Here is an 11182-nt window from a genome sequence, read left to right on the forward strand (position 1 = left end):
GCAAAAAAAAAAAAAAAGTCCAATCTGACAATCTGTGCCTTTTGATTAGAGTGTTAATACTAACTACATTTTATGTGATTATTAATATAGCTGGGCTTAAATCTATTATCCTGCTAATTGTTTCCTATTTGTTCTATCTTTTCCTAATTCACTTTTTCCTTTTTTGTTCTTCTTGTTGGTTAATTATTTCTATGATTCTACTTTATCTTCTTAATTACTATATTAGCAATACCTCCTTGTTTCATTTTTTTCATTTGTTGCTTTAGAGTTTATAGTACACACCTTTAACTTATATAGTCTACTTTCAAGTGATATTGTACCACTTCATGTAAAATATAAGCTCCTTACAACAGTATATTTCTATTTCTGCTCTCCCAAATTTTGTGCTATTGTTGCCCTACATTTTGTTTCTATAGATCCTGTAAACCTCACAATGCATTACTATTATTTTTGTCTTAAACAATAAATTCTCTATTTTAGATATTTCAATTAATTTTTTATATTTATCTGCATATTTACCATTTCCAGAAATTTCTTTTATTTTTTGGTATAAATCCAAATGTCCGTTTAGTATCATTTTCCTTTTGTGCAAAAAAACCTTCCTTTGATGCTTCTTAAAGTTCTGCTGTTGATTTTCTCTCATTGCTTTTGGACATTCTTTTTAACACTAGTTCTTAAAATTCGATTATGATGTGTCTTGATATGGTTTTCTTCATTTTTTTTTTTTCTGCTTGGGGGTTCATTGAGCTTCTTGGATCTGCAGGTTTATTGTTTTGTCAAATTCAGAAAAGTTTTAGTCATTCTTTCTCTTACTATTTTTTCTGCTCCCTCTTCTGAACTCTGATGGCATGTGTATTAGGCCGTCTGATGTTGTTCCTCAGCTTACTGATGCTTTGTTGGTTTCTTTTTTCCAGACTTCTTCTCGGCATTACATTTTGAATTGTTTCTACTTGTATATCTTGAAGTTTACTAGTCTTTTCTTCTGGAGTGTCTAAGATGCTGTTCATCTCAGCCAGTATTTTTTCATCTATAGAACTTAATTCGGTCTTTGTAATGTTCTCCATACCTCTCCTTATCACGCTCATACATCCTTCCACCTTTGTGAACACATGGAGTATATTTATCATCACTTTTTAATATTCTGCTCCATGTAACTCTGGCATCTGTGTCATTTCTGTTTCAATCAATTTATTTTTCTTCTTATTCTGGGTCATATTTTCTTTTTGTTTTGTTTTGTTTTCAGACAGTCTCGCTCTATCTCCCAGGCTGGATTGCAGTGGCATGATCTTGGCTCACTGAAACCTCTGTCTCCCAGATTTAAGTGATTCTCCCACCTCAGCGTCCCGAGTAGCTGGGACTACAGGTGCGCACTGCCATGCCTGGCTAATTTTTGTATTTTTTTGTAGAGACGGGGTTTTGCCATACTGCCCAGGCTGGTCTTGAATTCCTGAGCTCAAGCAATCCACCCACCTTGGCCCCTCAAAGTGTTGGGATTACAGGTGTGAGCCACCGGGCCTGGTCCTGGGTCATATTTTCCTGCCTCTTTGTATGCCTGTTAAGGTTTGATTGGATGCCAGATGTGGCTGGAAAGGCCTCATGATCACTTACTTCTATTAATTATCTGACTTCATCTCTTAATCCCCACCCCTCCCAGGACTCTGATTTCACCACCCTGAACTTCTTGCACACTTCCTCGTTCATTTGCAAGTGCTGTCCCCTTTCTCTGGAGCACTCTTCCCTAGGCAGTCCCCATGAGTTTCTCCCTAACTTCATTTGGGTCTCCATTCAAATGTCATGGTACCAAAAACACTCTATCACCTTTCCTTGCTTTATTCACTTTTAAACTTTTATAACAACTTGCCAGCCGTGTTACTTACTGATTGTCTATTTTTATCTCATCACCCACCTCTGCTAAAATGATCGCATCACTGAGAAACTACTGCCATCAGCTATACAATGAAATTATTTTTAAGCAACAACAACATCAGCAGAGAAGAGGGACTGACAGGGTCCAATGCATCAGAGGGGTCCAAACTGGTAAGCACTGAAAAATATCTATTGAATCGGACAATTAGGAGGACTAACCTCCTCAAGAGTGAGTTCCTGCAGTTTGCTGGATAAAGGGCATCAGAGCGCTGTGGATTGAGGACATCCTCTCCCTTATCATGCTCATACATTCTTCTACCTTTGTGAACACACGGAGTACATTTATCATCACTTTTTAATATTCTGCCTCCTGGTTCTTCTCCCAGAAAAACTTCTCCTCCTTCCCAGCTCAATCCTATTTATTTTATTTATTTATTTATTTATTTTTTATTATACTTTAAATTCTAGGGTACATGTGCACAACGTGCAGGTTTGTTACATATGTATATACATGCCATGTTGGTGTGCTGCACCCATCAACTCGTCAGCACCCATCAACTCATCATTTACATCAGATATAACTCCCAATACTATCCCTCCCCCCTCCCCACAACAGGCTCCAATGTGTGATGTTCCCCTTCCCGTGTCCAAGTGATCTCATTGTTCAGTTCCCATCTATGAGTGAGAACATGCGGTGTTTGGTTTTCTGTTCTTGTGATAGTTTGCTGAGAATGATGGTTTCCAGCTGCATCCATGTCCCTACAAAGGACACGAACTCATCCTTTTTTATAGCTGCATAGTATTCCATGGTATACATGTGCCACATTTTCTTAATCAAGTCTGTCACTGATGGACATTTGGGTTGATTCCAAGTCTTTGCTATTGTGAATAGTGCTGTGTATATTTAAGGTATACAACATGATGTTATGGGATACACATAGGTAGTAAAATATTTACTATAGCAAAGCAAATGAACATCTCTGTCATCTCCCCACATAGTTACCGATTTTTGTTGCTTTTGTTGTAAGAGCAGCTAAAATCTAGTCATTTAGCAGGAATCCCAAGTACAGTGCAATTTTATGACCTACAGCCATCATGTTGTATTAGGTCTCTCCACGCACCTGTTACATTGTATCCTCTGACCTACCTCTTCCCATTTCTTCCTCCCACTCCTTCCCTGCCTGCTTCCATCCCAGTAACGCTGTTTTATTATCTGCATCTGCACATTTGACTTTGTTTATAGATTCCACATGTAAGTGACATAATGCACTATTTTTTTTTTTCCCGTCTGACGCATTTCATTGAGCATAATGTCTTCCAGGTTAATACATGTTGTGCCAAATGACAGGACTTTCTTTTTAAAGGCTGAATAATATTCCATTGTATACAAACGCCACAGTTTTTAAAATCCATTCCTCTATCAACACTTGGGTGGTTCCATATCTTGGCTATTGTGAAGAATGCCGCAATGAACATAGGAGTGCAGGTATTTTTAAAAGGTGGTTATTTCATTTTTTGGGGGTATAGTCACAGAACAGAGATTGCTGGGTCTTCTGGTAGTTCTGTTTTTAATTTCTTTAGAAACCTCCATACTGTTGTCCACGATGGCTGCACCAAATCTACATTCTCACCAACATTGTACAAGAGTTCCCTTTTCTCCATACCCCCACCGTTTGCCATCCTATGACTTTTTGATAATAGCCATCCTAAAGGGTCTGAAATAATATCTCATAGTGGTTTTGATTCACATTTTCCTGATGATTAATGATGTCAAGCACATTTTCATACATCTGTTGGCCATTTTTATATCTTCTTTGGAGAAATGTCTATTTAGGTCCTTTGCCCATTTTAAAATTAGGTTATTTGTTTTTCTACAATTGAGTTGTATGAGTACTTTATAAATTGTGAATATTAACCCCTTATCAGATGTATGGTTTGCAAAAATTTTTTCCCAGTCCATAAGTTGCTATTTTGCTTTGTTGATTATTTCCTTTGTTGTGCAGAATCTTTTTAATTTGATGTAGCCCCATTTATTTATTTTTGCTTTTGTAGTCTGAGCTTTGCTGTGATCTCCAAAAAATCATTGCCAGCTGGATGTGGTGGCTCACACCTATAATCCCAGCACTTTGGGATGTGAGGCGGGAGGATCACTTGAGTCCAGAGGTTTGAGATCAGCCTGGGCAACATAATGAGATCCTGTCTCTACCAAAAAGAAAAAAGAAAAAGAAAAAAATTACTGCCAAGGCCAATGTCCAGGAGCTCTTCCTCCATGTTTTCTTCTAGGATTTTTATAGTTTCAGATCTTGCATTTAGGTTTTTTTAAAAAATCTGTTTTGAGTTGATTTTTGCATATGGTGTGAGATAAGGGTCCAGTGTCATTCTTTTGCATGAAATCCAGTTTTAACTGGCATGATTTATTGAGAAGACCGTCCTTGCCCCATTTTGTCCTGTTGGTGCCCTTGACAAAAATGAGTTGACCATATATGTTTGAAATTATTTTTGGGGTGTCTCTTCTGTTCCACTGGCCTATATATCTGTTTTTCTGCCAGTATCATACTGTTTTGATTACTATGGTTTTGTAATATAGTAATTTTTTAATGTATTTTTAAATTTTTAACTTTTACTATATTTTAAAGTAATTGTTAAATCAAGAAGTGTAATGCTTCAGAATGCCTTCAGAATGGCTAATCATTAACAGTTTTCTTTCAGAAACTGTAATAATTTAACACGAAAAGTAGTTTGGAAGCACACATTAAGAAGTTACTGGAAGAAGTTTCTTTACCTAAACGTGCCAATAGGACCAGATACAAATCCAGCCCTGAATAATAAATGGAAGATTTCTATTTGTATTTCTTTCTTAGAATTGTTTTGGCTATTTGGGGTCTTTTGTGGTTCTGTATGAATTGTAGGATTTTTTTTTTTTCTATTTCTGTGAAGAATGTGATTGGGATTTTGATAGGAATCATGTCGAGTCTGTATATTGCTTTGGATAATAGAGACATTTTAACAATATTAATTCTTCTGATCCATGAGCACAGAATATCTTTCCATTTGTTTGTATCTTTTTCGATTTCTTTTATTGATGCTTTATAGTTTTCAATGTGCAGATCTTTCATCTCCTTGATTAAGTTTATTTCTCCGAAGTATTTTATTTTTTATATTATCACAAATAAGATTGTGTTTCTTATTTCTTTTTCAGCTAGGTCATTATTCATGTATAAAAATGCTACTAATTGGGGCCAGCTCATGCCTGTAATCCCAGCACTTTGGGAGGCTGAGGTGGGTGGATCACCTGAGGTCAGGAGTTCAAGACCAGTCTGGCCAACATGGTGAAACCGTCTGTCTACCAAAAAAATACAAAAATTAGCCAGGCGTGGTGGTGCGTGCCTGTAATCTCAGCACTTGGGAGGCTGAGACAGGAGAATTGCATGAACCCGGGAGGCAGAGGTTCCAATGAATGGAGATCGCACCACTGCACTCCAGCTTGGATGACAGAGTAAGACTCTATCTCAAAAAAAAAAAAAAAAAAAAGCTACTGATTTTTAAAAAAATGTTCGAAACACATTTATTTTCTAAATTACCTGAAGTTGACTTATATAATTTCAACAAAAAATGTTCAATGAAAAATTGTGGTATGCAATGTACTTATGTCATTACAAGTTGAGGAACAAATACATTTTTTACATTAACTGTAGGTTTTAGGAAAACATTTATTATACAGTACTACCAAAATGAAAGTGGATCCCTTAGAACAGCTCAAATACCCAGTGAAGTATTAAGAGGTGGACTATAATTTGTTTTCAGTCATATTCAGAAAATTTAATGTGTTTACTTGCTTGTCGAGTCTTTACCAGTTTAATCTTTTTGGCTTTGGTGATTAACTTTTAGTACCTCTTTCTTTTCCCTAGCTGATTACGTCTGGCCTATCTATCAACAAAAATCTGCCAGTATCTTTGTGATCACCAGAAAAGCCCTCGAGTTTCCAGCAGTGTTTCTTTTTAATTTCTGTAAGTGTACTTATTATTGCTTGAGATCCTCAGGAGTTTTGAATCTAGCCTGGCATTCTGTATCTCCTTCTAGCAAATCAACATAAACAACTCCTGAGATCACTGCCAAAGTATTCTGTATAAAAGCACCTACAACTTTAAAAATGGATAAAAATCAGCTGGGCACAGTGCCTCACGCCTGTAATCCCAGTACTTTGGGAGGCCGAGGTGGGCGAATCACTTGAGGTCGGGAGTTTGAGACCAGCCTGGGCAACATGGTGAAACCCCATCTCTACTAAAAATACAAAATTAGCCGGGCGTGGTGGCATATACCTGTAATCCCAGCTACTTGAGAGGCTGAGGCAGGAGAATAGTTTGAACCTGGGAGGCGGAGGTTGCAGTGAGCCGAGATAGCACCATTGCACTCCAGCCTGGGGTGGGCAACAAGAGTAAAACTCTGTCTCAAAAAAAAAAAAAAAAAAAGAGAGACAGAGAGAGGATGTTGGACTTTGTTGAACACTTTTTTCATGTCAGTTAAGATGGTCGTGTCCAGCTCAATCCTTATAGTCACACCTGTGTACCAAACACTCCCCCTGGGGCGTTTCAGTCCTTGCCCTCTAGCGGGGCACAGTGTGATGGAGGAGGGTTCAGAGAGCTCCCAACCAGATAGGATGTGCTGGCGCGTGTATGTGTGTGCATAGAAATAAAGATCATCAAAAAGACAACAAATGTGAAAAAGCAATACAGGAATGCATCTAGTAAGCACTTGCTACAGGGATGCTACAGAGGCCAACTCAGGGACGGAAGGCAGGGACATCCTCTCCGGCTTTGGAGCACGGGGACTGACAGATGTGACATCCATAATTCATAACCCATCAATCTTGGGGGGTCCTATGCTCTGACCCTTTGGAAAACGACTCTCTTCTCTGATAGCTGAGCCCTCCTTGGAGGCCTAGGGTAGAAAGGTTTCTCTGCGAGACATACTCTGGTGCCCTGCAGCCAGCATGATGGATGAGGAGGCCAGAGCTGCTCAGGGCAGCTGAGGCCAGTGGGGCTGAGTGGGGAGAGAAATGTGGCAGCAAATCCAGCTCTGTGTGTAGAGAGTGCTGAAGGCCAAAGGGCAGAGCCCTGGGTAGCACCAAACATGTAAGAGGTGGCTTAACAAGTGCAGCTCGTGAAGGAAACAGGGAAGGAACAGTCAGAGAAAGGTGGAGAAAACAAGCAGTGCAATGCATCATGGAAGCAAAAGGGAAGACAGCTTCACCAGGACAGAGACGCCAGCAGTGCCTGTAGAGTCCTCCAGAGAGGCCCCTGCCATGGAGTTTGGAAACATGCCCTGTGAATTCGATCAGTAAGAGGTCCTTGGAAAGCCTGGGAAGAGCAGTCTCAGTGAGAGGTGGAGGTAAAAACCAGGTTTCCATGGGCTGAGCAACAAATAGAAAGTGAGGAAGGGATACTAGGAGTCAGATTGTCAGATTTAGCAAATAAAAATATAGGATGTTCACTTAAATTTCAATTCATCTGACATTTGAATTTCAAATAAACAATGAATAAATTTTTAGTATAATAAGTATGTCCCAAATATTGCTTGGGACATACATAAACTATTTGTCATTTATCTGAAATTAAAGTTCAATGGACATCCTGTATTTTATATTGCAGTTCTAACAGGATAGCATGTGGACTTCTCTCCCAAACAACTTGTCTGGGAAGAAGAGCTGATTGCTAGAGCCATAGCTAGAAAGGGACCCAGTCAATGGAAAGTTGTATTTAGGATGGGATCATCTAAGCATGTAGCCCAGACAGCACTTTCTGTAGCCTGTTTGTAGGCCGAAGAGAAAGAAAAAGAGGCTAAAGACACAGTTGGGTGAATGCTAGATTATTGAAACCATGGGCCTCTAATCAGGACCAGCAATCATTTCACTGGATCCACCCATAAAAAGCAGAAAGTCCCTCCCCAACACTCCATTCCACAAAAAGCTCAGAAAAATGCAAATGTCCGACATTGATTTGCAAGTATATTCCCACTCCTTTGAAACTGCAGGATTGTGGATTTCATGCAAACTCTATCCAGTAGATTTTTGTTTCTTTTGTTCTTTTTCTTTGTGTTTTAGTGGACCACCATAGCTGAAAACATTTTGCTAAATAGAGCAATCCACTTTGCCAACTTCAACATTTCTTAAAATTTCGTCACCAGATAGAACCATTTTTAATAGCTAGATTCCATTACCAGTGCAGGCCGCAAGCCTGGGTCTTTTAAAGTGAATGAATCAGATTAGTGCTGAAATCGAGCTCCTCCTTCCTCTTTTTCTATTTTTACTCTTACTGCTAATGGTGAAGTTATCAAAGCCTCTTTTGATGATGAAATAATTGTATCGCTGAATCATCACATGACTGAGTTAACAGCTGTTTTTCTTCCCCATGACACCAGTTTCCAGGGTCACATCTGGCTTGAGAAACTGGATGTCTGGTGTCCTTTTATTTTTGTTCCTTTTTCTCTAATTCCTTAGATTTCTGCCAGATTGGGAGCCTTCATTAGTGTTTGTTTCTGTGTTCATGAGACAAAAAGGCAGACGATGTTTTTTTCCTCCTTTCCACAAATGCTAACTTGAAGTCTTGTTTTGTTTCCATTCATTTTTGATGCAGAGTCTAGCCCACCAAGTTGAATTCTTTGCTCAGTTTTAGGCATATAGACCCCACGGCAGAAGCAGCTCTGTGGCTTCCACTGTCCTTCCTAAGAATGTCCCTGGCTGCTAACTGTTTGGATGTTCCCCTCTTTCACAGGGGACTTTGAGACTCTTACTAAGAAAAAAATGACAACATTGAGCTACACCAATTTCCCTTCTCTCAAATTGCTTGTTCTATGTTAGTTTCAAAACAAGAGTTTGCCAGCTTGGTTTTAAAGAGAGCATGAATGGACTGCCCCCAATGCTACCTGTTCTGTTTCTAATCTGCTTCCGGATCCGAGAGAATCCATATAAGGTGGAGGACAATTGCTTTGAACAGATATCCTCAAGATAGTTCACAATTTTGCCTTTGGTTTTCTCACTTATAGTACTCAGGATAGAGCTTGGCCTTCTTTGGTGCCTGAGATTTAGGACTGGGCAGGAGGAGGTCATGTTTGGGATGTGCTTTCAAATAAAATCTCTCTACCAAGTAATGAGTAATCTAAGATTCTATATATTATGCTTATCCCAAGAGGTAGACAAGTACAGAGGGGTGTGTACCTAAAGCTGAGGCCGTGGCGGGACAGGAAAGGAAAGTTTCTCTATGGCTCAAAATACTTGCAGTGTTAAACAGGCATGTTACCAACAGGTCCCCTCGGGGTGATGGCTCTCCTTCTGCTAGGCTGACCAGGGGGCCCGGATGGTGTGCCTGATATCTGGGAGGACATCTCCAAGAATGTGTGACCTCACCTAGAGGTTGAAGGCTTTACAGTGTTTAAGCCAGAAAGGACTTCGAAGACCCTTTAGCCCAGGGGCTCCCGACTTAGTTTCACGGTCTATTACAAGTTGGAAGTAAAATACTGTAAAAAGTAACTGGTTGTCAACAAGTTTTATTTTGTGAATTGAGCAAATAAAATACTCACCTTCTGTCATTGTTTGAGAAAAGTATCTTTTAATGTAAAACATATGACTTATTCTCTTACTCTTAACATAAAGGATATATATATATATATCCCTGTCCTTCCCCAGAAAGTCAGTATTAAACTTACACTAACAGTACACAAATATACTGTATTATATGTCTGTGTATGTATCAATATGGGTGCACATCATCGTCATCCTCCTTAGTCTTTCCTTATCACATGGGCAGCTGTAATGTAGTGATTTAGTACGTGGACTCTGGGACCAGAACACCTGAGTTCAAATCCAGGCTCTACCACTTACCATCTGAAGACCTTCAGATAAGTTACTTAACCTCTCTGAGCCTTGGTTTTATCATTTTTATCATCTATCATGTGAAGGTGTTAATAAGAATATGTACTTTTCCAGGTGGTTATGAGATTAAATGAGTTAATATACGAAAATCACTTCACACAAAGGAAATACCCAATAATTCATAGCCATTATTATTATTTTGCCACAGACTAGTGAAATCTTTATAAATTGATATCTGGGAACCACTGTCAAAGCACTCCTTTCCTTTTCCAGATAAGGAACAATTGAAGTCTAGAGTGGGCATGCCTTGTCCAATTCAGGTCATAGCCAGTCAGTGACTGGTGTGGGCATAGAACTCAAGTCTGCTGACCAAGTCCAATGCATCTCTGAGGTTTCCCAGAAAGAAAAAAAAAAGCTAGTTAGGCAAATGACTGGGGAGTAGGATGGGCATCAGTGAACATGGGCCCAGTGTGTGTATAGAGGGGCGGGGAGCCAGCACTTGAGCAGAGCACAATAACCAGTTTGGGAACCACAGGGAAGCCTGGCCATTGCTGTCTCCTTTCTCTAACCTCAGAGAAAATGAATATAGGAGCTGGTGACAGCCTGGGGTTGGGGGCTGAAGGAGTCTGCACATGGGATGGAGCAGGTGGGTAGCAACGTACTTCTACCTCTTCCTCCTTCAGCCTTCAGTCCAGCCGTAGAACACACGGCTGAATCTTCAAAGCCCTACCTCTTATGACTCTGCTGGTACAGTCTGTTGGATGGAGGTCCTGCCCCTCCCAGGCACCAATCACCAGAGCAACCAAGGGCTGGAAATAATGCTCAACCCTTCCACTCATTTTTGCTGCTGTGGTTTGGGGACCATTCTCCATTTCCTAAGCAGACACAGCCTTGGTGAGGACCATGGGATCAGGTAGGATTGCACTCAGTGGCCGATAACAGAATCCATGGGACAGTGGCTTCTTTTTCAGGCCACATAGCAGGAAATCAGGGTGTCCAGGTCAGACTCCTTTAGTCCCTCTGTTCCATCATCCTTCACACATGACTTTCATCCTCATGACCGCCTCCTGATCACATGTTCCAGGCAGGACGAAGACAAAAGAAAATGACAAAAAGCAAGAGTTGGGTATGCATCAGGAAATCCAGACTCTCCCCCAAACCCTCCAGGGGCTCCTGCAGACGCCTCACTGGTCAGAGCTGTGTCACATGGCTACTCCTAGCTGCAAGGGAGCAAATGAAAGGTCATATTTTCGTCTGGGTAACAAATTGTGGTTTTATTAAGTAAGAAAGGAGAGAATTGATATTGGATAAGAAACATTTACTGCCAGGAAGATACAAATCGGAGCCTTTTCATTTCCTTTCCTCCAAAGTCTATTTCAGCAGGATCACAGTCCAAGGAAGCATTAGCATTAATCTCCTCCAGAAGCCTTAATGTCTATATGGCCTTTG

The 11182-nt window shown here is 40.1% G+C and overlaps 1 long non-coding RNA gene across 1 annotated transcript; it reads left to right on the forward strand.

Moving 5' to 3' along the window:
* The first annotated feature begins 1427 nt into the window (after positions 1–1427).
* LOC111522710 lies at positions 1428–9346 on the forward strand. Its single transcript, XR_002725311.1, has 3 exons — positions 1428–2037; positions 5775–5873; positions 9168–9346. It is a non-coding gene; the product is annotated as an uncharacterized LOC111522710 (long non-coding RNA).
* The last annotated feature ends 1836 nt before the right edge of the window (positions 9347–11182 follow it).

This window comes from Piliocolobus tephrosceles, chromosome 1 (assembly GCF_002776525.5).
Source record: "Piliocolobus tephrosceles isolate RC106 chromosome 1, ASM277652v3, whole genome shotgun sequence".
Taxonomy (NCBI): domain Eukaryota; kingdom Metazoa; phylum Chordata; class Mammalia; order Primates; family Cercopithecidae; genus Piliocolobus; species Piliocolobus tephrosceles.